General features: G+C 45.5%; 1 protein-coding gene across 1 annotated transcript in view; it reads left to right on the top strand.

The window, feature by feature from the left end:
* The window catches only part of OTUD4 (OTU deubiquitinase 4), a 577,225-nt gene that overhangs the window by 237,112 nt on the left and 313,911 nt on the right, over positions 1-26,202 (top strand). The gene's annotated exons all lie outside the window — the stretch shown is intronic.

Raw genomic sequence — 26,202 nt, 5'->3', positions numbered from 1 at the left:
GCTCCACTTCCCGAAACTGTTTTCATCTCTCTGTAGTGTTGGTACACTGTTTGGATGGTTCATTCCTGTCAGTTTGAATCCCATTATGGGCAGTGATGACTACAAGACTGTTATACACTCTGATGGAGGCCTCAGTGCAAGAGATGGAGCAACTTTGCTGATCTCATGGTATACAGTGGCTCTTTCATTGGATTTGTGTTCCATGCCTGCTGTTCACAGCTTACTGGCTGAGTCCATAGATATTGCTACAATTATGCTTTCATACTTGAAGGTGACACAGGCTTTTGCAACTATCATTTTATATTTGTCAGAACCCATGGTACATGAAGGTGTATCTCATGGTACCATTGTTTTAATGCGCAAAACTATGGAAGAACACCTGTCAATACATCGTTGTGTAAAATGCAACTTCTATGATGGAGAGGCAGTGTGAGATGGAGAGAAAGGCTTGGCAGAAAAATAAATCCGCAAGAGACTCAGCGGACCATCTGACTCGTGTCCTGCAGTCCTGTGACTTGGCTGTTTGAGTCATTATGGTCCTCACCCCAGTATGATGATCAAGTGGACGGTGATGCCACTGCAGGACTGGATCCTGGGGACCAGATTGTTCAGGAAGAGGCCTTTCCTTGAGTGGAGTCATTTTGGACTGAAATCGGAGCCTCAGCCTAGTGTCAATGGAAGCCTTGTCTGGCATTCTGTGCCCTTAATTCAACTTAGTGTTGTGGTTTGTGGAACTTGGTTCCAATTTCGACTTTTGTGGCAACCATACATTTCCACATAGGTCTGCCTCATTAGTGCCCATGAAAATCAAAGGTGGCAGGCTAAGGCATTGTATCCCTTAATCTGTCACCCATCACTGATCTTTCTGTTTGTTCCAGAGGTCATTTGGTACAGACACTTGTGCTTCAGTGGTCTGCATTTCTGAATTTCTGTAGATCTGAATGGGTTTGGGACAGATTGTACAGCTGGCAGTTAGTCTTTTGAGGGCATACTTTTTTTCTAACCTGTTCCAAGAATAAGTATCTTTGAGATCTTCCTTAATATGCTCCTTTGATATGCACGTGCAGTGGTACATCAGACGTTTTAGATGCTCTAGACCTTATTTCAGGTGTCATGGAGGATTTGGATTTTAAATACCACGGGGGATGAGATACAAACTACTGCTGGGGTGTACCTGGACAGATTAAAGCTTAGGTTAGGCTTTGTTTTTTTCTGACTCTCATCTGAAGAGTTTCTGAAAAGCTTATTATGAATTCCAGTACTTTTCGTCCCAGGGAACTCTACTTTAGGTTGTGGTATACTTCGTGAACTTTAGAATTTTTTGCAACATGACCTTGCACTATCCACTGTGAACATAAGGCTAAGGCCGGTGCTTACATTGCTTCAGTTACATTGTCTGGTAGATCATTCTGCTGATCAGGAGCAGATGTTTTGAAGTTCTAGTAAGTGTTTTCATCCTGTTTCAATGAAAAAGGAGCACAAGAGGTGGCCACGTGCATTGTTTACTGTGGCATTCCTCTCAGTTAAGTACAACCAAGGTATGGTTGCTGGGTCTGAGATACATCCCCACCTGGTTTAACTAGGAAAACGTTTGGAAAAAAAAACCCAGTAATTTGAAATTCATAATAGAGGATAAGATAATAGTAAATTAAATTAAATTTCTCAAGGCCGGTCTTGCCTACATACTCTTGAAATAAATCATTACTTGATGATGATGTCCCACTCTACTAGATCGGCTCAAATTCATCAAGACAAGATTTTTTTACAGTCAGTCCCCGTGAGAAAGTGCCATCTTTCTTGCCTTGGTATGCCCCCACTTTTTTTCTCAACTGCTGATGTGCTTTGACTGAGTGTGCCCTGGGTTCCTGCCAACCAGGTACCCAGGGCCTGTGTTCCTTCCCTAAAACTGTACTGAAACTAAAAACCCAATTGGCATCTCTGGCCACCTGTCCGCCCCTAGTAAATGATGCCCTAGGTACCCAGGGCATGGGGACCAGAGAAGACCCCTGAGGGCTGCAGAACTTATTGTGCCACCCTCAGGTGCCCTGTACCCTGGCACCCACACACTGCCTTTGCAGGCTGAGTGCCTAAGTACAGAACTAAACCAAGAGTCGACATTGCACACATCCCTGTGTGCCATGCCCACAGACCCCACTGCCCTAGCATACTTCAGTCACCCCTCTAGCTGGGTGCCCTATGCCAGAGGTGTGGGCACAGGCGCATGAGCCCTGTGCCCCTACAGTACCCAGGGCCATTCCTGGGCACTGTAAGTGCAGTGATGCCATTAAGAGTATATGGTGCTGGGAGGTTGTCATTACGAACTCCACAGCACCATAATGGCTACACTGAAAGACTGACAAGTTTGGTACCAAACTTCTCAGCACATTAAACCCGCACTGATGCCAGTGTGGGATTTAATGTAAAATGCACCAGAGGGCATCTTAGAGATGCCCTCTGAAATCCTAACCTACAATCCACGTCTGGGCTGAGTGGCTACAGAGGCTGCCACACAGCAGACATGTTGCTGGACCCCTGGGTGGAGAGCCCCCCGCTCTCCTGGGCCTGCAACAATGCACATCCTGGGAGAGGTGCTAGAACTCCTCACCCAGGATGGGCAGGAGGAAGCTTCAATGGCATGCCGCCTCTGTGAGCTTCTCCAGACCATTTGCTGTACCCAGCAACTGGCCCCCACCAGTCCTAACCCCCACTCTGGCGGGAAGACTGGCAGGAAAAACTACGTCAGGAAGGGGGGTGTGCCAGCCAGTGCCAACCCCACCCCTCAGGTGGGGTAGACGAGTTGAAGCACGACCCCGGGCTCCGGCCATCTTGAAGATGGGGAGCCCGGCTCAATCCCAGCTAGGCTCCTGCCCCCTCCCACAGGAGAGGAGCAGGCTAGGGGGTGTACTCACCCCTGGACAGGTCCCTGTCCTTGCCCTACCTGCAATGCCCCTAAATTCAGTATTTTGGGGCTCCCTGAACCTTCCTTCCTCAGATCCCGATACAAACTGAAAAAAGATCAAGAAGACGACCTGCCGTACAGCTGCTAACAGAACGATAACAACAGCCTTGGCCCCATCCCTACCGGCCTGTCGATTCTGGAACCTGCTCCTGCCTAATCCCGGCGACTCCTGGGGACAGCAACCTTGGGACACCCAGAGGATCAGCCTTCCTTGACCTTCTTAAAGACTGGGACTCCCATCAGCAGAGGCTCTGCTGCAAAAACCAGCGTGGTGCCAGCCAGGAAGCTCTGGACCAGCTCACTCTGCACCCGCCGAGCCTGGGCCGGGCCCAACCGAACCAAGACCACAAGGACGTCCCCCCGGCAACTGGGACCCAAAGTCCAGTGCCCAAAGACCCTCCTCGACGAACCAGACTACACCTGCAGACTCAGAAGCAGGGGCCACCCCAACCGCGATCAGCCAAGGGGAAGCTTTTCCGACACCCAAAGACACCCCGGCGCCCTACAGCCCCCTGTGACCCCCTTTGGGGTACCTACCTGTGCTCCAAGATCCCACCTTGCCTCTCAAAATGCTGGTCGCCCCTGGAGAGTCTCTGTCCCTTAGCCTGTAGTCTTTGTTCCTTTTTGACCGTTCCCATTGGATAACATTGAAGCGCCCAACGGCTCAAAAGCACCCTGCACCCAGCCGCCCGAGTGCCGATGACTGTGCCACCTTTGTCCTATCCTACTTCCCCCCCCTTGCCCTGAGCCAGTGACCAGGAGCCCAGCTCCCACAGCCGCGTGGCCTGCTAGCCAGCAGCCACCAACCGAAGGCCCCCTTCACCTCATTGGATATCATTGGGCCTAACTACCTCTGCACCCGGCCAGCCCTGTACTGCTGGGGCTGAACCAATTGTACCTACCTGACCTGGGGGGACCCCTGAGTCTATGCCCAGAACCAGAACTTCACCAGCAAATACTCACCTGGAAACCGGTAACTCACTTACCTGCCATTGGATAACATTAATCAATTTTGACTCGAAAATTTTCTAATGTGAAGTTTTGAAAACTGAAAATATTCATACAAAATCAGCCGAATTCCGAAGTACTCACCTGTGATCAGGGGAGAAGTCAGTACTGTACCCTTCGGCCCAGTACTGAACCGCAAAAGTAATCCTTACCGGGTTTACTAGTAATCTGTATTTTCTCCATAGGAACCCATTGTCTGCTTTTCTATGAAATTTCTTTTAAGTGTCTACTTTTGAAAACTTGATATATTCTTTAAAAACCATACGAAATACTGAAACGCATTTACCTACCTGTTTTAAGTTAAGACCCCAGTGCTGGCCCTAGGAGACCAGTGCTGGATTACAAAAGTAACGCGATTGTACTTTACCTGCAACTTGAATTTTCTCCCATTGAATAACATTGTCAGATGTACATTGAAAAGTTTCTAAGTGTGAACTTTTAAAACAGCTTTATATTCATGGAACTTTATTACAGTAACTAAAACGTTTTTGCTAATCTGGTTTCAGCTTGGACCCCAGGACTGAATCTAGGATTTAGACCCAGAACTACTAAAGTAATCTACGCTGTAATCAACTGTATATTTATGATAATAATCCATTGAGCTCAATGCTAAAGTGTGTCTAGACTTGTGTTGCCTTCAGCAACCCCTGTACCTATTGTGTTCACATACCTTATTGCTTCCTTGCAAAGTAATTATATGAAAGTATTCATACCTAGCAAAGTATATTTTTATGCCTGATGGTTCTAAAAATAAAACCACTATATCTTTGGATATAACAACCATTGGCCTGTAGTTCAGTCTTTGAGTGTGTGAAATCTTATGCTGACTGAGTGGGTCCAATAAGTGCTTTGCACTACCCTCTGATACTGCCTTACTGCTCGACCAAGCTACCACTTTGGAGAGTAAGGTCGGTCCTGACTTTAACCTCTGTTATACCTTTGGGGTTTGTAGACTGTATACACACTGTACTTCCTTATTGTCCAATATATATAGAGCCACTTTCTCACAGTCCCTAAATCCAAGTTTAGATGTAATGGAAACTGTAGGATTGAGGTTCAAAGAGTGCTCTGACATTGCCTTCTGTTGCAAACAGTCTTTTCGTTGAATGAACTTTTAAAGGGTCTCTAGCTCTTACCTTTCCTGCTCTTCCCTTTTACGAATACAACCTCTTTTTTGACTTTATTTTTAAATTTATTAACAGCTTTAAAGTTAAAAAAAAATCAGAATACGTATTCAGCCTTGACAAATAACACATTACACATGTAGAAAGTAGGGGGAAAGGTATGGTCTGTCTGCCATAGAATATGTTCAAGACATAATACATCAGCATGCCTAGATGGAGTTCTTCAGTAACAATTGTTATTCTCTAAGTTGACATCCATGGCAATCTGAGGACCTTTATTATATTTATTCTACATTGTTTCTATGGAGCCTAGAATTGTTTTAGTTTGCAATGTGAGTTACAGATCAGTGACACAGTCAAGGGCACCTCTTACTGTCCATCACCCCTCCCCCTTTTTTTGCAGTACTGCCGGAGGCATCTGTTGGTTTTATGACGTTTTAGTGTATTTCATGCTTCTGGTTATTTGTGTAATCTTCTCCTTTACAGATGCACATGGCACAAAATATTTGCCTCGGGAAGGTTGTGTTCGATTTAATAACAAGAGAACTAGAGACCAGTTTTGCTTGACTCTTTTCAGTAACCATTTGTGAAGCGATGGGATGGATTCATTCAAACACATTTTGCCCATGGGCTTAAATGCAGTGGATGTTGAAGCTAGGTTACAGTCGTGAAGTCTGGATAAGTTGTGCAAGAAAACTTGGTTGTACATTGCATAAAGAGTTGTGTAGCAGAAGGAAATGCATTAAAACGCTCTACCACCACAGATTGTTATGCAGTTTGAAATGCTAATTTTAACAATGTTCACACTTGCTTAACTTGCTCTTTCCTGAGCGGCCTTTATTTGGCAAAAAGTCTATTTTTCCTTAGAAAGTTTTAATGTTATTTACCAGCAGTCATGTGTGATTAGAACCTCTAGACATTATGACCAAATTGGGTACAACAATACCCCATCATCGTCCCTGTCTAGGAAAAATAACTGGTAAGAGTCGACAACCGTAATCTACATTTACCCAGGCCCTTTTCGGCCACAATTCCCCTTAAATGACTTGTTCTAGAGGTCTAACTTACTCAAGATATGGACTGAGTTTACCTCTGGCCAGTAGATATGATAAATAATTGTTTGGATACTTCTCTATATATTCCAGAAAACCGTTTTCTGTTCATCTTCCCAAACACCTAATCCTGTCCCTCACACTACAGAATCATTTTGATAAATTAGCTGTGAAGAATAGTATGCTAATTAAAAAGTGCTAAAATTGTCACTCTAGGTCAGTTCTGTTGCCCACAAATCGAGTCAGACTCCATTAAATCTACACTTCTTAATGGAATTCCTCACAACACAAAAGTCAAAATGATCACGTGTTCAATTTCTGAATGCACTGCGTTTTCGATGCTGGCAGATATCCGTCTTATCTCCAGGATATATATATATATATATTTTTAATGTACTCCATCTACAATTCTAAAGAGAGTTTGAAAGTTTCCTACTTTTTGGTCTGGCTTTGGCCAATGACTGAATAATATGTTTGCAACATTACCTCTTGGCCTCACCTCAGCACCAGATGTAATGCTGTGCAAGCAGGAGATTCATAAAATCCTCTGCTTGGACTAGCAGTTACTAGTGTTTCAGTTCCTACGATTTGAACCTCACAACAATGCACAACAATATGGAAACAAGTATACATGAAACAAAAACACAATGGTAAAATGTTTTATTTACTGTACAAACAAAAACTATGCTAAAAACGAAAATCGTATTTTTAATGGGTAGTTTAGAGCTTTTCAAAATGTTTTATTTCTAAAAGGCAAATTAATGTGGTAGACATTAATATATCACGTTGCCTTTTTTGCTCCAAATGCATGCTCTTTTCTTTGGGGCATACCAGTGCTTCAGGCCACGAGTCCTTATTGGATTACGTTTGATGTACTTGCGCTACTACACTGAATGGAGAAAAGCATACCAACTCAAGTTTCAGCCTCCAATTTTAAATTCCTTGAAATTTACAGATGTACATTTATGTATATATCAATCTGCTATTATTACATTTTCGAAACAGCTGCACCCCCTTGATTAGACATTTCCCCTCTTCTCCCTGGCACCCACAAGCCACATGGACCACAAATTAAAAACCACTGACCTAGACAGTTTGTTTATAAGCTGGATCTCCGGAGATAACCTCCTCGCACCTACAAGACTCAAGCGATCTTTTACAGTGTCTGTGTCTCCGTGAACATAGTAATGTATTATCTATCCCCCAGTCAGGGTTTTTTGTTGATTACATCTGTGTTGAATACTACCTGGTGGGGCTGGAAGAACTGCTAAGTAGATGGTTAGGAGCTTTTCATAAACAGAAGAATAGGGTCCGCATCCTGTACATAATGGATCATCCATGCACATGCTTTTCTTTGAAGGATTAAAAAATATTTCTTCCAGAAATCTGGCCTTCCTGCACTGTTGTGGGTAGTCTAGTGAGACTATGCATTGTTTGGATAGTGAAATTTGAGGATGTAAGGGGAGCCTTGCTTAAGGATGTCTGTCTGATTCTGTAACAAAAAAAACCCTGGAAACCACACACCAGACGTTTTTGTTAGCTTAGCGCATGCTAGCGAACAAAACCTTTTCAACAGGAATTACTTGAAGTAATGATAATGGCGACTAATGTCTTCGACTTTGGAGTGGGCAGTAGTCTTGTATCTGAAACAATAAATAATTTAGAGACATTGGCTTAATCTTCCCTGCACCCTGTTGAAGAGCTTTGTCACTTAGTTGAAGAACATTAAGTCCAAAACTTGATTGCCATCGCTACAACCGTGCACAGTTTTCAAAATAAATGGGGGGGGGGGGGACAGTGTAGGTTCCAAAATGTTCTTTTTAGTTAATAGCCCAGCCGTTCCTGTTCCTGGAAGGGGGCAGCAGTATGATCACCAATTATGCAGTAGGTGAAAACAACATAAAAGTGGATAGGCTCACCAGTCTTATGTCTACATTCTGTCAGGAGACCTGTTTGCTAACGAGCAGGAGAAGAAATTTGTTTTTTGTTCAGTTGAATTGCCCCAAAGGCAATAAATGGTAAAGTACCTTCCCATTTTCGTATGCTTGTGCTTGTGCCGGGCAGCAAAATTGGTTAGCTGAAGGATATTATCACTGATTCAACTGGATTGAGTGATTAACGCATGGTCTTCAGATTTATGATTTAGTGTTTGTTTTGTTCTCGCTGGAAGCTGCTGTAGTCCATTTGTCTTGGAGAGGAGAAGCCAAAAATATTAATTCTAGTGTGCAGTCACTCGCTGTCCGCCTTGGAGGTTTTAGAGGAAAACCTAATACCATCTACTTTTTACTGGCAGAAATGACTGAACATATGATCACAGGCACACATCCTTCCACAAAGTCTATGTATTCAAGAAGATAGAATGAACTTTAAGATTAATGTTTTCTGCCATATGCTAACCAATTAAGATTTTCCTGCAATACTTCTCTTTGCTCTGTGGCTAAAGAATGGTTTTGCATTAGCATTTGAAAGGCTACTTGGTTTCTTTTGCATCCTTTCTTTACCCAGGTTCTTTTTCCACTTTCTGAAAGGCTTTATAAATACCTCCAAGTCTGGACCCTTCATTAAGCATAATTGGGATACGAGTTTGTCTTCACTTTCTTGACTGGGGTCTCCTTTTGAGCCATTGCTTGTGCCTGATTGTCCACTAACCTTGAAGGATGCCTTCACAGGATATCACTAATGCTAGATTTGTAAAGTTGCAAATCTTGTCTTTATACGTATATAAATGGTCTCTGATCACAATAATACATTACCATTCTAAGTTTTGTCAGCATTTACCTGTGTTTCTTGTACCGCTTGGAAATAAATTTACCTTCTTTTCAGTATACCCTGAATAACAAAAGGAAACACACACCCAAATGCTTCACCGTCAACACTGGCGTGCGCGTGCCATTCTTTTCTTATGCGCCGCTCGCCTAACTTTTTTTTTAATGTATTTGTTTTAAGCAGTGCGGCTCGCCACACTTCATCTTCATCAATGGTGGCTTTGCACCTTTCTTTTCTTTTGTGTAGCTTGTCCAATTATCTTTTCTGCTGTGTAGGCGGTGCAAGGAGTTTTCTGCACCGCCTACTCCATGCCACCTAATGGGGCAGGACAAAAGAACACCCTTTTCTTTCCCTACCCGCCCCTGCTGAGGCGCGGTGTCGGTACCTTACACTGCCTTGTGTTCCTTGCTGCCGCAGGGTAGGGAGTCTTTTTTTTTTAAATACTTTTTTTTTATTGAAGTTTGTCTGTGTTACAGTATTATGCAGTCAAGAACAGTAACAAATACATTCTACGAAATACACCTCAACTAGGGGAACATGCCCCCCGCCTTGCATATCGTAAAGGGTCTGAAATCACTTGCTCATAATTATATATTGTGTATTTACATTCTGAATCATGAACAGTGCAGAACAGTAGTGAACTGGCGTACATCCGGGGATCGTATGCTACAGTGGTTTAGCTCAAATATCGTCGAATCCGCTGCAATGGAGGTCCCTATCACTTCCTATACAGATTAACTGCCACTGTCAGTTGCTCACCTCTATGTGAGGGTAGTAAGTGGTTGTATTCCATCAACTATCCCGTGGGGTAGTACCTCCTGGACACCAGCCCCCTCCTGTGTCTCTGGGGTGATGTCTGTGTTGTCAGTTGTGGAGAGAAGGTATGCTGTTAGTGGGTTCCTTATATCTCTGGGCCAGGAGGTAGGCGGGAGCCGTTCGACATAGCTAAGTGATTGCTCCTGCCAGGTTGTGAGCTCGTGTATCCATTCTTTGAATTTAGGGGCTCGGCCCCTTCCCCCATCTGGTTTTCCTTGGAGCACAGAGTTTTAGAGAGCTGTAGTATGCGTCTAGCTGTGGATCAGGCTGCACCGGTGGGGCTGTGGCGTGAGCCAACAACAGCAGCCGTGAGAGGCGATTGAGGCAGGCAAGGAGCGAGCGTTTACATGGACGCTGCGGAGGAGGAGGCTCAGAGGCTAGCGGCAGCCGTCTCAGCCATCGAAGGTTCTGCCTGCACGCCAGCCCAAACCTGCCTGCCCCTCCTGCTGAATTTGAACACTCCCTGTTTACCTCTGTGACCGCTGCGGTGGCAGTGAGGCTACAGGGTCAAGGTCGCTAAGGTCACCAGTGAGAATTGAGCATAGCCCTGCCCTGCTCATTCTGAGGGAGCCTTAAGTAGCAACAAGGGGCTGCAAGGAGCTGCAAGGGTCGGCCACAAGGTGCAGCAAGGATCAGCGAAGGAAGAAAAGGAGCCAGCTGATCAAGATCGTCGCTAGCACCAGCAGCAGTAGCGCGAGGTGAGGCCCACGGACAGCTCTTTAGTTAGTCCTTATCGGCTGGGGTCAGCTGGGGTTGAGGCGGAGGCTGAGGTTCGGGACTGTGGGGGCGATTTGGCGTGAGAGGCTGTGGATCGGCAGAGAGTGTGGATCTACAACGGCTGCAACCTCTGGTCCCTGGTCGTCCTGCTTGTGACGTTTGCAAGCCTGCAATTCCCCCAGAGGCTTACAGCGCTCCGCCATTCCACCCCACTCCACAGCCACCCTACAGCTGAGAAAATACCGATATCACTATGCCAAGACCCCAAAAGGCATCATAAAAGACACCCCGGCATCCCCCAGCATCTTCAGCATCTCCTGCAAGCGATCCGGAAAATAGAATCTCTCCGGGAGTCAAGCAAGGGGGGGGGGGGGGGTCTGCCAAAGCAGTGGGAGTCAGTGGCAGCCGTGGGAGCCTTGAGTTTAACTAAAGAACTTCTTTAAGCGGGGACGGGCAGTCTGCCAACCTGCCAACCAGCAGAAGGGAAGCAGGGAAAAGTTGCTCCAGTTGCGCACTTCTCCTTCTCCCTGTTTGGTATAGCAGCGAGGAGCACCCTGAGAGGCTTAAGAGCGAAAGAGCGAGCAGGAGCAGGAAGTGAGCAGGAAGAGAGAAGCTTGTCACCAGTATAACAAAAAAAAGACACCAGGAATCGTGGCCACAATAGACAGCTAACAGACAACCAAGACAGCTTCCTCAATCTAACAGCGTATAACTCTCAGCATTTTGGGACTTAATACACTCTTTGACCCCAGATCTCTGTTTCATTACTGAAACTTGGTTGAAGCCCCACACGGTATCTGCTATTACATTGGGAATACCTTTGGGATACAAATTTTATCACTCTGACCGCCCTGATAAAACAGGTGGCGGTATCGCCATAATTTATAAAGAGTCCCTTAAATTAGACATTTTGGACAAACAATGTAGCAAGGAAATGGAAATAATGTTTTTCAGAATTATTTCCTCAAACAGAAAGACTTGTAAAGGCGTACTTGTATACAGACCACCCCCTCCATGTCCCAGCTTTTCTACATCTCTGTTAGAGATGTTAGGCCCTCATTTACGGGCCAATGAGGACTTTCTCCTTCTTGGAGATTTTAATATTCATACTGACCAACCCGACTCCATAGGCGCAAAAAGCCTGTCTACTGACATGGATACCATCGGTCTGACACAAAAAAATCAGGATCCCACTCATGAAGGTGGACATTGTATTGACCTGATATACACCAACTTTGACAACATATTGTGTCATAAACCCACCCAAGTCAACTGGTCAGATCATTTTTTATTACAATTTACTATTTTTAAAGCCAACGTAGGTCCCCATAAGAAACCTCTACCCTCCACCATACGCAGACAGTGGCACAAACTTACACTGGAGACGCTACAAAAGGTGTGGGAAAAACCCGAGATCAGAGATGCTGAAGAAGTAGAACACAAGCTTACCATGTTCCAGCAATCTCTTACCGTAGCCATGGATAAAATTGCCCCCCTGAAAACATTTAAACAGCACCCCGTAGCCAAAAAGGAAAAATGGTACACCGAGGCTCTCAGGAAAGAGAAGCAAGAATGCAGGAGGATAGAGAAAAGATGGAGGAAATCACACTCTGAGGAGAACAAAAAGGCACATCGTGCAGCGCAAAACAACTATTACAAACATATCAAAGCTGCCCGTAAAAACAATATCGCTCAACAACTTATAGAAGCCGGAAATTCTCCTAAAGAATTGTATAGGATCCTTGAAACTTTTACAAAACCCATGGCTTGTATAAGTCCAGATGACTTCTCACAAAGTCTATGTGAAGAAGTTTCATCATACGTCGAAAACAAAATAGAAGCCATCTACGAAAAAATTCTTGTATCCCAACCAAATAGTGATATCCTGAATATCTCCTCCCCTAATAAAAATATCAACTCCACACTAACTACATTCCCTCCTGTCAATACTGAAGAGCTTTACACAATAATGACCCAAGTAAAATCTGGATCACCGAATGACCTTATTCCTGTTAAAACTCTAACCTCCCTCCGCACCCTGCTAGCCCCCCACATTCAGGATGTAATCAATCAGTCTCTCAAAGAGGGAAAAGTACCAGCTGAGTGGAAAAATGCAGGCGTGAACCCCATCCGCAAGAATGCGGCGCTCCCGTGGACAGAGCTCTCCAACCTCCGTCCCATCTCCCTTCTGCCTTATTACAGCAAGATGGCCGAGAAGCATGTCAATACACACCTGTCCAGCTACATCGAGGCAGCGGGCGGCCTAGACCACTCGCAATCTGGTTTTAGGCCCAACCATAGCACCGAATCAGCCCTCCTCTCAGTGACAGATAACATCAGAATGTCACTTGACAGGGGGAGCTCAGTGATTCTGGTGCTATTGGATTTGTCCGCTGCCTTCGACACGGTGTCGCACAAAATTCTCCTCGACCGTCTGAAGGCAGTGGGAGTAAAAGGGACCGCCCTTGCGTGGCTTGAAAGCTTTCTTGCAGACAGACAGCAAGGGGTCAAATTGGGCTCCCATAAATCTGTCTGCAGGAAGCTCACCAAAGGTGTACCACAGGGCTCGTGTCTGAGCCCCACGTTATTTAACGTATACGTGGCCCCTTTGGCAGAGATTATAAGATCATACGGGTTCTTTCCAATCTCTTACGCTGACGACACTCAGCTGTTGTTCCCCTTTCAGACCATTACACCTGCAGTCATGAAATCTTTCCAAGATGGAATGAGAGCGGTGGCGGGTTGGATGGCCCAGAACTTCCTCCAATGCAATGTGTCCAAGACGGAAGTCATGTTGTTCGGAGGGGCCACCAGGCTCTGGTCGCCGGATTGGTGGCCACTCGAGCTAGGACCTGTCCCAGCGCCCAAACTAACCATTAAAAATCTGGGAGTGCGCCTGGACCAAGCCCTGATTATGAAAGATCATGTCAGTCAGGTCACGGGAACATGTTTCCGTACAATAGGTCTTCTACGGCGTATCTTCCCTTTCCTACCTAACACCCATAGGAAAACACTGGTACAGGCACTAGTTCTTGGACGAGTGGACTATTGTAATAGTCTACTCATTTCCGCCAACCATGAACAACTACGCAAACTGCAGGTGGTGCAGAATACTGCGGCAAGACTCATCCTGAATGCCCCTCCCCGCACCCCTTCTCGCCCTCTTCTTTCCCACCTTCATTGGCTCCCGGTGCAACAGCGAATAAATTTTAAAATCTGCTGTATCATGCACAAGTGCATATATGGGTCGGGTCCCAAATACCTAAAAGAGATTTTTCTTCCCTATTCCCCTGGACGTGCTCTGCGTTCCAGCAACACTATGCTGCTGCAGGTACCCAAAGTCACCAGAGCTAGGCAGGGAGGGCGAGCACCCTCCCTTAAAGGCCCCCTGCTGTGGAACTCTCTTCCACCCCAACTGAGGCTAATCACTAACCTCTTTTCCTTCAGGAAAAAACTAAAGACTCACCTGTTCGCACAAGAATAATCCGGCCCTTCTCTCTGTTTTCCCCCTCACTATAAATTGGCCAACTCATGCAGAAGCTACGCGCAGAGATACCCCTTCGGGGCTGATTCAGGCGCGCTACAAGACTATAAATAAATAATAAATAAATTTTGCACGCAATAATGCGGTCCGGAAAGACAAGGCAGCAGGCACCAGCAAACCCTGCCAAAAGGATGAGGCGTGCAGCCAAGCAGACATTAAAGCAGGGTGGCGCTGAAGCAGACGCAAGGATAAAAGGCGAAGTTTTCAATTTAACTTCTCCACTCCTTACCAACTCAGAGTCCTTGTCAAGCGGGAACGCAAGCGGTACATGCAGCGATTCAATCCTGACTTAAGTCATGTTACCAACCCAAAATCTACATAAAGTTTTCATTCCTAAAAGATGCCGGGCCCGCACTGTGTATAAACAGCAGCAAAGTAACTAATCTCCCAGAGCCACTCCAACCCCTACATGCACATCAAACGGAACATCAGGTGGTAGGACAACAGCAATGGCAGCAGCAACTGCAGCAGTGGGGGCCAGACTGCAGAAGCTCAGCAGTCACCGGCAAAAGTAATGGTAGCGGAAACGTGAGCCCTGAAGAGGGAGAAGTATCACCAGCCATAACTAAGACGACGAAACACCAGGGTTCAGAGAGAAACTATCACCCGGGACACGTTGTGCTGAGTCAACTGGGGCTTCTTTCCCTATAATCATTGCAATAGACAATGAGCACAAGCAGGACACAGGCAGTCAGCTACAGAGCACCAACAGCAGAGGGCGGAGAGGAAGGTACGGAGGAAAAAAAGGGGGAAATTACTAATAACTGCACCTCCCATAACTATAACTGTACCTCTGACAAGTACATCAAAGATGGACCCTTAGACAAAATGTCCCCACAGGTACAGGAAGGCGATGCGGAAACTCACGGAGAACAGGAGCTCAGCATAGCTTCTCATGGTCCCCTACAGCGACTGGACACGCTATTAAATGCCAACACGGAGGATAACCGCAACTAAAACCGCCTGACCTTGGACACCTTGCAGTTGGACTCACCGGAAAGACTGGGGTCACGTAAACACGAGACGTGCAGAGTAAACATGAGCGAGCATGGCTGACACGAGCAAAGGATACAGTGAAGAATCCTTCAATATACCAAAAAATATCAACATCGGGGAATCGTCGTCCGCACAAGATGGCCAGGAAAAACCTAACACTCCACATGGTCCCGCCTCTCTCTCTGTCGCAGCTCAACAAGCTCAATCTGTCCGTAACACGAATCAAGCAGCAGTAGGATCCGTAAAGTTTCACGGAACTGAACCTGAGTCATCATATCTTACTCCTGAAGAATGGGAGGAATTGGTTGTGTCTTATCCCACTGCCTTTGGAGGCGAGGTGGAAAGAAGAAATAACAGGTCTCCAATATTCAATAATGAAAAAGCTAAAAGACAAAGCAAAGACGGCGTCTGGTGCACTTTATTGCAAACAATGCAAACGTCTGTGAATGCACTGCAGTACCATTCAGACAAGATGGACCTCCAGCTGTCAGTCCTCAATACACTCTCCATTTATGTCGTTGGCATAGACGACAAGCTGGCAGACCTCAACAATCTGATCAAGAGGGCTCAGTCAGAGACCAAATTTGCAAAGGCTAGCTGCACCTGTATAACAATTGTGGACAAGCTAGCAACATTACCATCAGCACTGGACAACCTTCTTGCCGATATTTGGAAAGCAGTGCCAGCACAAACAGTGCCTGGTGTGGCCCACACCAGCATTAGTAGTCGGCAAACAACAAAGCCAAGAAAAGCCCAGGGCCCCAAGGCCCAGGTTAAGCTACCTGCAATTGCGGCCCAGACAGCAGACGGAGGCAGGCTCCTGAGGGGGGGGTATTACTGTTATCAGGGTTAAATAACGGTGCACTAGCCGAAGGAACAACAGCAACCCTGATGAGCAAAATCATTCAACCCAGCAAATCCCCGGAAAATCAGGAACTGACAGACTGTGCACAGTAATTTTCTAAAAAGCGGAGAAAAAAAGGAGGAAGGGCGGAACCAAAAATCCACTCAGGATCTGCCACAGAGTAAGGAAGAAACATACAGTCCCCGGGTCGAACTAACAGAGGATCAATTGATCTATCCTTGTAGGGAAGAAGCAAACGCGGTCTCAGGTCGAGAAGAGGATAAGAGCCCAACCCAGTATAAAGCACTGGAAATCACTTTGCATTCAATTGCCAATGACTCAAATACTGATGGTCCGGCACAAAACCTAAGGACCAAGAACAGGAGTACGATAGGGGAACCATTGATAACTACAAAATCATCAACCACTGGACCGCAGGAGCCAGTAGGGGAAAAAGTAGCCTCACAAAGAAGCACTTGCAGGGAGGGAGAGACAACTAAAACATCAGCGTCAAGCACAGAGCAAGCCGCAGCAAGCAACAGCCAATTTCTCGGTCTTACTATACCAGTGCGGAGGCCATCACTATTAACAGAGGTCTCAATAGCGATAGAGAACACTCAGGACTCACAAACAGGGCAGTCCGGTACAACAACTACAATTATGTTCTACCCAGAGTATATATCAAAGGGACGGGTCGACATATTAAACAGAGGCAACATTTTGCGCTTGCTAAGGTCCACCAACGCTTTAAAGAACATAAAAACCACTGACCTGGAATCAGTTGAGTTCAAAGAATTGCCTGATTACCCATGCGCAGAGTCAACGAAAACAGTCTGGGCTACACCAGACCTAGCTGAGAGAATCCTAAAAGAACAAAACAGGTTCAACGATTGGGGCATCAAACTTTGGCCACTTGAAAAACCAAGGTATCCTGACCCCTAGTTGTCCGAACCTAAGCACCGGGAAGATAACCCCGGCTCCGGACAACTGAGCCCACGATTATTCTCAGTACTGTGAGGGGCACGTAGCAATAGCACAGGGGTAGTAGAGAACACATTGCACTTAGGGCACATGCGGACAGAAGCAGATCAACACCGGAGTGGAGCACGATTACCAGGACAATAAACATCAAAACTGAAAGACCGTGACATTCTCAGAAGTATGCACTCCCACTCAAAAATTCATTGAAAATCTGCTCCTAGAATATCAATGGGCTGGGAGATCAGACCTCGGACCCAGAACTGCAATCTTACCTGCAAAAATTTGATATAATTTCACTCAAAGAAACATGGAGCGAAGCACCGACGGCACTGCCAGGCTTCAACATGCTTCACCTACCGGCAATTAGAAACGCTAAATTTGGACACAAAAAGGGTGGTTTAGCTTTATACAGTTCTATAAGTAGTATCTACGCAGCAGAACCTTTACCATACAACTTAGTGCCACCAAACCAGATACAAGTAATCCGAATTGCTTTACAGGGGAGGATAAGAAAAGAACATATAATACTTGTGAACCTCTATCTGCACCCACGTCACAAAAACAAAAGGAGTCAACAATTAAAGGAGGAGCTGGTGAAAATTATAACAGAGGAGAACACAAATAACTGGATAATCACAGGGGACTTCAACCTAAACATGCTGAGGAAACGAGTTGTTGACATCAACTCAGAAGACGATCCATTTGCATGGGAGGAAATGTCCCAAGACATCAGCACAGATGGAAGACTCACAAACACCTCAAAATCTGTTGTCACTTTTAGAACAATTGGGCTCACGAGCACTTAACGGCAGATTTCCTTAAGATCATCTACCAACAGCAACTTTTAACAATGCATCAACAAGATCCACAATTGACTTTACATTCTGCTCTCGCTATATATTCACAAGAGTAAAAAACTACTGCATTGGAAGTGTAGATTTCAGCGACCACTTACCCCAAGAAATCACAATAGAAGATCAATCATTATATAAACTGCCCGTAGCAAATACAATCTGCTCAGATTATACCAACAACGAAAGAAGAGTGAAATGTAGAACCAATGATCCAGAGGGACGCCTATTTTCAGCAAAACAGCTTTGGAAAAAAGGGAAAGCAGCCAACTCCGACATAATTGCAGGCTGGGAGGAATTCACAAACTCCCTACGTAATAGCTACGGAGATTTAAAGGGGCATTTTCGAAGTAGGAGAATAAAGTTCCATCAAAACCTATGGTCAGGCCCCATCTTACGGAACAACGTTAAACTAAAACAGCTAAAAGTACGGATAAACAACACACTGCGGAGGCTGAATAACGATCACTCAGCACTGCAAGGATTGCGGCAGTTGAAAGCTACCCACAAAAAACTTATATGGCAAGATAAAAAGGAAGCAGAGGAATCTCTTTGGGCTACACTCCTGTACGATATTAAAAGCAACAGCGCACAATTTTGTAAAAAGATTAATGCCCTATCTAACCTATCAGTACATCAGCTCCAATGTCACTGAAGAAGCTTGGATAAACTACCTCGAATCCCATTTTAATAAAAAACAGTCTTTCGAAATTTGCTTAAATAACCCCGCGCCCAGCATGGAAACCCATCTGCACCAGCGACACCTCAATAAAGATTACGGTCAGAACCTCACATTCACAAAGAACCAAATTTTTAAGAGAATTCTGAAGGGTAGGCGAGAGGGAGTTCCTGGCCCAAATGTGATCCCACCTATACTGGTCAAACAAGATCCTGAATTTTGGTCCATAGTCCTAAAACCGATCTTTGATGAAATCCTACAGACATCAATAATACCAGCATCGTGGAAGGGCTCAATAATCTCACCCTTTTACAAAAAAGGCAACAGGAGCGACCCAAAGAGCTATCGCCTGGTAGCTCTTCTGGACAATGAGGCCAAATATTACGCCGGGGTTCTTCTACAAGAATTAACAACATGGGCCACAGAAATCTAAGCAATACTGTACAATCAAACTGGTTTCTGCAGAGACATGGGCACTGCTACTAACATCTCCGCCCTCTCTCTAATGATTGATACCGCACTTGTAATCAAACAGCCTTTATACACCTGTTTCATTGATTACAGTTCAGCATTTGATCATATAAACAGAAATATTCTGTGGCACAACCTAAAAACGTTAGGAATCCCACCATTACCCCTGAGACAACTAATTATTTTGCATAGGAACACCTGGGTACAAATAAAGCTGGGGGCAGGAGACCACCTATCAAAAAAGATCAATACGACTTCAGGACTAAAACAAGGGTGCGTACTTGCCCCAACACTCTTTAATCTATTTATGGCCGAGCTTTCAATCCAACTCAATGGAATTAATGCACACGCCCCGAAGTTAGGAGGTCATCAGCTATCTAACATTCTATATGCAGATGACTTGTGCTCATCAGCAGGACACCCATCTGACTACAACGTCTGCTGGATACTACACTTCAATATTCAGACATCAATAGACTAAGCATCAACCAAGATAAAATAAGTCGTGTGTAAACCAACGGAAAACAAAAACAAAGTATAACTGGCACCTGGCAAAAGTTAAACTTGAATATAAATATCTGGGAGTTATGATTGATAGCAAAGGCAACTTCAAAGCACAATGCCAGGCAAAAAAAGGGGGGATTAACAACAACGATTGCACTAAGAAACTTGAAAAATACAACCGCTGGCCCAAGCTTTCCCCCTCTGACCAAGGTGATACAGGCCAAACGTTTTCCATCAATCACATATGGAAGCGAAGCTATGAGAGGGAGCGAAGCAGAAACTTTGAATGGCATCATTGCCAGAGAGCTGAGAATAATATATGGTTTGGCTGGATATACATCTCCTGCGCAAATGCAGCTCGAATTTGGGATACAAAGACAGGAGCTAGCTAGAAAAGTAGCTTTTGTTAAAACCTGGTTCAAGATCAAAAAGGGGCAGCCAGAAACATTAAACTTCTACTTGTGGAGAGAAGTAGAAACCATGGAAACCTGCCCAGCCAGACACTTTCTGGACACTGCACTTGATCAGCTGGGGTTACTGCAACTCTGGGCAACGTCGGGGACTATGGCAAGCTTAAAAAAAATTGTGAACAACATTGTTAAAAAAGAGATCAGTTTACAAGACAAAACCGCTTTGACTGAGCGTTCACATGGCTGGCTCACTCTTCAATCTTACAGTAAAGCGACTCCTCAAGCTTATCTACACGCCAACTTCTCTAAAGCCACCAAAGAGAAGTTTTTGAAATTTAGATTAGGGGTATTACCAACAGCATACCATCTGCCACCTTGGCTGCGCCCGCCTAAGCCAGCAACGTGCCGCCTGTGCGGGGAAAGAGAGGAGGACATAGTCCACATCATTACCATCTGCCCTGAGCTGATGCGGGAACGCCGGTAACTTTTCAGACCCATTTTTAACAAAAACCAAATACGGACGCGCCGACAAGCAGTGCTTGCAAGCTTCTCAGGCGATGACATTCAATTAAGCTGCTACTTGGTCAAATTTTTAACCGCAGCATATCTTCGATTAAAACAGCTATCATCGGATCATCGATGAAGCTGTACTGGAACAGAGATGGCGACGACCTGTCAATCCTTTGCGCTCACATCTGTAACTTTGTTTTTAAGCATACCATTTTTTTTTTGCACATACAAGCTTCAAAGAAAAATACGAAAAGGTTATTTACCCTTGTATAAACCTATTAATGTTGGGACGGGTCTATGCACTACAAACATGCACTGATCACGGCCTCACTAACTGCTCTTTACCTCAACCGATAAAAATGAAGAAACAACACTACGGGTCATCAAGGTTGGGGGAGGGGATCCGCTCCGTGATCTTAATGTGCGCTTTTTAATTGAGGTCATAAGCTTATTTTAAACTAATGTTTTATTGCTTATAACAATGCTCATATATATTTTTTGTAATGGTTTTAATGAACTGCACAATAAACATACCTTTCCTACCTTTCCTTCCCCCATCTACATGCTACCCTTCGATTTGCTATTAGGAAGCCTAGAGCTAAAAACTTCTTGTATGCAGTGTCGACATTGTGTGTAGCCTAGCAAGGCTATATCCGGTGATGCTTGTAATGGCGTATCTATCATTCTCGACATACCCGTGAACACCTGTTGCCAGTACTGTTGGATGGTGGGGCACAGCCAGGCCAGGTGGAGAAAATCCACTCCCTCGCCTCTGCACAACTATCATCCTCCCTTAGCTTGAATTTATAGAGCTTGGCAGGGGTGTAGTATAGCCTGTGCAGGAACTTTTAGTGGCTGAGTCTCAATCGGCTGCTGACTGTTATTGCCTCTGTCTGCTTGCAACCAAATTCCCACTGTTCATCTGTTATTTGTCTCCCTAAATCGGTGTCCTTCTCAAGGCGGGCCCTCAAGGCTCGTGGTTTTGGTACGTTTTGTGTATGGTGGTAGATGAGTGAGGTGACATGCTGAAGCGGTTCTGCTTGTAACAGTGCATGAAGCGGTGGCAGTGTGGGTGGCTCTAGGGGAAATGCTGGTGTGGCTGCTTGAACACTGCCTGAGTCTTACATAAAGAAATAGTTTCGTGGTGGAATGGAATGGAATGGAAGTGCATTTATAGAGCGCACGGCTACCCGGAAGCATCACAGTGCTAGTAACCGACACAGGAGACCAGAAGGGCTAAGGAAAGAACATGGTCTTTAATTGCTTCCGGAAAGCCAGATGGTCCGGAATTGAGCGTAGCTGAAGAGGCAAGGCATTCCAAAGTTTGGAGGCATTATTAGAGAAAAGCCTGCCACCACTCCTGGACCTCTTGATCCTGGGGATCTCTACCAAGTGCAGATCATGTGAGCGAAGCTTCCGATTGGCTTTGTATGGACGAATCATGGTGGAAATCGTAGGTGGCCCTAGTCCCTGCCTTGTTTTATGTATTAGACACAGGGCCTTAAACTAAATCCGTTCCTGAACTGGGAGCCAGTGGAGGGAGCTTAGGGCCGGTTTAGCTGACTGCCTAGTGGAGGTTCCCCTCAGCAGTCTTGCTGCACTATTTTGTATGGTTTGAAGTTTTCTAACTGCGGAGATGTTCGCGCCCAGATACAGGGCGTTCCCTTAATCCAATCTGGAGAGTATTAATGATTGTACCAGTACTTTCTTGGCCACAGAGGGAAGAAGGGGAAAGACCTTTCAGGCCATTCTAAGTAGGCCGTAGCAAAGAACTGCCATTTTCCTGGCTTGAGTCCGAAGGCTAAAGTCCTGGTCCAGCCATACACCTAGGCTCTTAATTTCCGATTTCGGGATTGGGGCTGGGCCCATACAAGAGGGACACATCAGGCTCGGGTTAAAACTGAGAGAATTGCCTAAGATCATAATCTGTTTTTCCTCCATTAAGCCTAACCTGAGAGTCGTCTATCCAGTTTGAGATATCGTTTAAACAGGAGTAGAGGGTATGAATTTCCTGATCGGCTTGTTTGAGCCTGACCACCAGCAGAGTGTCATCGACGTAGGTGACTATCCGGATTCCATGTGGATCTATTCTGGCTGCTAGAGCGGACATATACACATTGAATAGAGTTGGACTGAGCGAGGAGCCCTGAGGCACCCTGCTCAGAAGGTATATGGGCTTAGAAACAATGTGTTCGAGGCATATGAGCTGCAGATCTCACACTGTGCATTAGATCGCCACCTGGTGTTGGGCTGGGATGATTGCATGTTGTTGTCGTTTTGGAAGAAGTCTTTGTAGTCACGAGATAGGTGACTCTTCCCTTGGACGATAGTGCGCATGGGCATCAGCTCCATCCTTAGATTGTTTTTTTTCTGCCACTGGGTTCGGATGCAACTTTTCCGCTCCGGTTCGAAACTACTTCCAAGTAGTTCGATGCATCAGAAAACTTACTTCAAACTCTTCTAAACAACTTTTGACGTCAAGAAACATAGACTAAATCTCGTCAGCTCGATTCTGGTCGTCAACGCAGGCCCTTGGGCCTATCCACGCCGTGCGGCCTACAGCTCATGGAAAGGACGCCGTTCAAGAAATGCCCTCAGTGTGGAGCAAAATTCCTGCACAGTGACCATCACAAGGTCTGTAACCTGTGCTTATCACCAGAACACAATGAATACAGCTGTCCAACCTGCGCATCCTTTCGATCCAAGAAGACTATTCGAGATCGAAGGGCCCGTCAACAAATCATGCAGAGATCAGCTCCGGAACCAGACAACCTCTTCGAAGTTCCAGATGTCCACGAGGAAGATTCCGAAGATCTCAAAATCGTATCTGGGGCAGACGACTCCGATGACTCCATACCTTCGGGTCAACGCATGAGTACTACTGCCCCTGCCCCATCCCCAACACCCAAATCGAAGCCAAAGGTCAACACTCCGCCTCCGGGGCCCAGTCGCGACCGGAAAACTGCTTCAGAAGCCCCGCCTTCGGGCTCGGCTCCGAAGAAAATAAAAAATCCTTCTGGTAGCTCGGGATCGGCACCGAAACCGAAAGATGTCCCGGTTCCGAAAATAATTCTAAAATCGACTCCAAAAGATAAATCGGCTTAGAGTATAAAAAAGACTGTTTCCGACGCTTCCACGCCGGCGAAACCAGCTTCGGCTTCAAAGCCAAAATCTTCGGAGCCAAGATCTACGCCAAAGGACTCTGCCTCAACTCGTAAGGCTAAAGACACACAAAAGACACAACCACGCTCGAAACCGAACAAATCGGCACCGAAAGTGGTTCCTGAGGAAGAGGAGCTTTTTCACTCTGATCCTCGACAGAAAAAGATCTATATTGACCCAGACACAGGACATGTCTACTGGGCCACACAGAAAGTGGAAATTGGATACAGCACTTCCACATCCAGTGCCTGTAAAGAAGAAGGACTTTGCAACATCACCAATGCGCTTTTCTTCTCCTATCCCTCAATCTATATCTCTTCCTCTTCCTTCACCACCTCAAAATTCTCCCCCTCATTTTTCACCACAACATACACCTCCTCATAATAATGACGATGATGAGATTATGGGGGGAGGGAATGACCCAAATGACCCTTTTAACTACCCAACAGATCCACCTGACTGGGAGTACCCAATCCCACCAGATGTTCCACAAGATGTACCAGATATTCCTGATCCATATGCATACCCATCCAAACCTTCACCTCCTGAAGATAATATTGGGTTTGGACACTTACTTAATAGAGCTGCCATCCATCATGGAGTCACAATGCACTCTGATGAGGCAAAGGATGATTTTCTACTTTACACTTTTGTGAGCAAGCCCAGAGATACAGTGAAAATTCTACCTATGATCAAAGGAGTAATTAAACACGCGCCAGAAGTTTTTAAAGACCCTGTCCGGGCTAGGATCATAAAACCCCACAATAGAAAAGAAATATAGGCCTGCTCCTGGGCATCCTGCATACATTAAAGGACCGTTACCCTTAGACTCACTAGTCATTTCCAACGCTAGAAAAAGAGCAAACTCGCAAACATCAGGTGATGCACCTCCATCTGATAAAGTCAAAGATGATAGATGCTTCAGGCAAGAGAATAGCTGCCCAAACAAGTAACTCATGGCACATAGCTAATACACAAGCCCTCCTCGCAAGATACGACAGAGCTCATTATGATCCACTAGAAACACTCCTACAGCATTTACCTGACCAATATAAAGCACAAGCTAATGACCTTCTACAAGAAGGTAAGCTAATTTCTAATGCTCCATCAAGTGTGCGCTTGATGCAACAGACACTGTGTCTAGAGCAATAAATACTAGCGTCCTCCTCAGACGACATGTATGGCTACGCATCTCAGGATTTTAGCAAGAGGTGCAAACTACCATATTAAATCAACCATTTAATCAACAGCAGCTTTTTGGCCCAGCTGTAGACACAGCACTTGAAAAAAGATACTGAGACTGCCAAATCTATGGGAGCTTTGCAGTCCACACAAACAAGAGGCTCCTTTCGTCGCTCCTTTTATAGAGGAGGCTCCAAACAAGCTGGAGCAGACAACTCCGCTTCTTTTAAAAACAATACACAAGCATCCGCCAATAGAGTATACTTTAAAGGAGGATACAGAGGCAATAACAATAAAGGCAGAGGGAGAGGTAATAACAATAATTGGACCTCTCCCAACACAAAGCAGTGACTTGCTTCCGCTCCCCCAACAGCATTCCATTCCAGTAGGGGGGAGAATAGCACAGTTCCTACCTGTCTGGAATTCCATCACAACAGACAAGTGGTTAAGACAAATTATCCAATATGGCTACTGCCTAGAACTCACAGCTACCCCTCCACATATACCGCCCAGACAGCGTCCAATGTCTACAGAACACCTTGCGCTGCTCAAACAAGAGGTTCTATCATTGCTTCGAAAAGACGCAATAGAAATAGTTCCATTACAACACCAAGGGACAGGGGTTTACTCGCTGTATTTCCTAATACCCAAGAAGGACGGGACACTGAAACCAATTCTCAACCTCAGGCCCTTCAATCTGTATATACACTCGGATCATTTTCATATGATCACTTTACAACAAGTGCTCCCATTGTTGCAACAAGGCGATTTCCTTACTACACTAGATCTCAAGGACGCCTACTTCCACATTCCCATACATCCTTCTCACAGGAATTTTCTAAGGTTTGTGCTAGAAGGACAACACTATCAGTTCAAAGTCCTTCCATTTGGGGTCACAACTGCACCAAAAGTGTTTACAAAGTGCCTAGCAGTAGTAGCAGCACATCTCAGAAGACAACACATACATGTCCTCCCATACCTAGACGATTGGCTCATAAAAGCCAAGTCTTTCAACCAGTGTGTCCAACACACATTTCAAGTCAAGTCAAGTCAAGTCATAACATTTATATAGCGCACTACATACCCAGAGGGTTTCAAGGCGCTTAGGAAGGGGAGGTGGATTATTTGTCAAATATCCACGTTTTAAGCTGCTTTCTGAACGCTAGGTGATTCTGGGTGAGGCGAAGGTAAGCGGGGAGCGAGTTCCATGTTTTGGCAGCCAGGTATGAGAAGGATCTGCCTCCCATGGTGGTCTTGTTGATGCGAGGAACAGTGGCGAAGGCTTGTCTGGAAGAGCGAAGTTGGCGGGAGGGGGTGTAGAAGGACAGTCGAGAGTTGAGGCAATCTGGTCCGATGTCGTAGAGTGATTTGTGTGCGTGGGTAAGCAGTCGGAAAGTAATCCTCTTATTGACGGGTAGCCAGTGGAGGTCTTTAAGGTGACCAGAGATGTGTTCGTTGCGTGGGATGTCTAATATGAGCCTGGCTGAGGCGTTTTGGATTCGTTGTAGTTTCTTCTGGAGTTTAGCGGTGGTACCTGCGTAGAGGGTGTTTCCGTAGTCCAGTCGGCTCGTGACTAGAGCGTGGGTGACTGTTTTCCTTGTTTCGGAGGGGATCCAGCGAAATGTT

Source organism: Lissotriton vulgaris, chromosome 3_1 (genome assembly GCF_964263255.1).
Source record: "Lissotriton vulgaris chromosome 3_1, aLisVul1.2, whole genome shotgun sequence".
Lineage (NCBI taxonomy): Eukaryota > Metazoa > Chordata > Amphibia > Caudata > Salamandridae > Lissotriton > Lissotriton vulgaris.
Note: the sequence above shows the minus strand (reverse complement) of the source record. Positions and strands in the feature narration are given on the sequence as shown.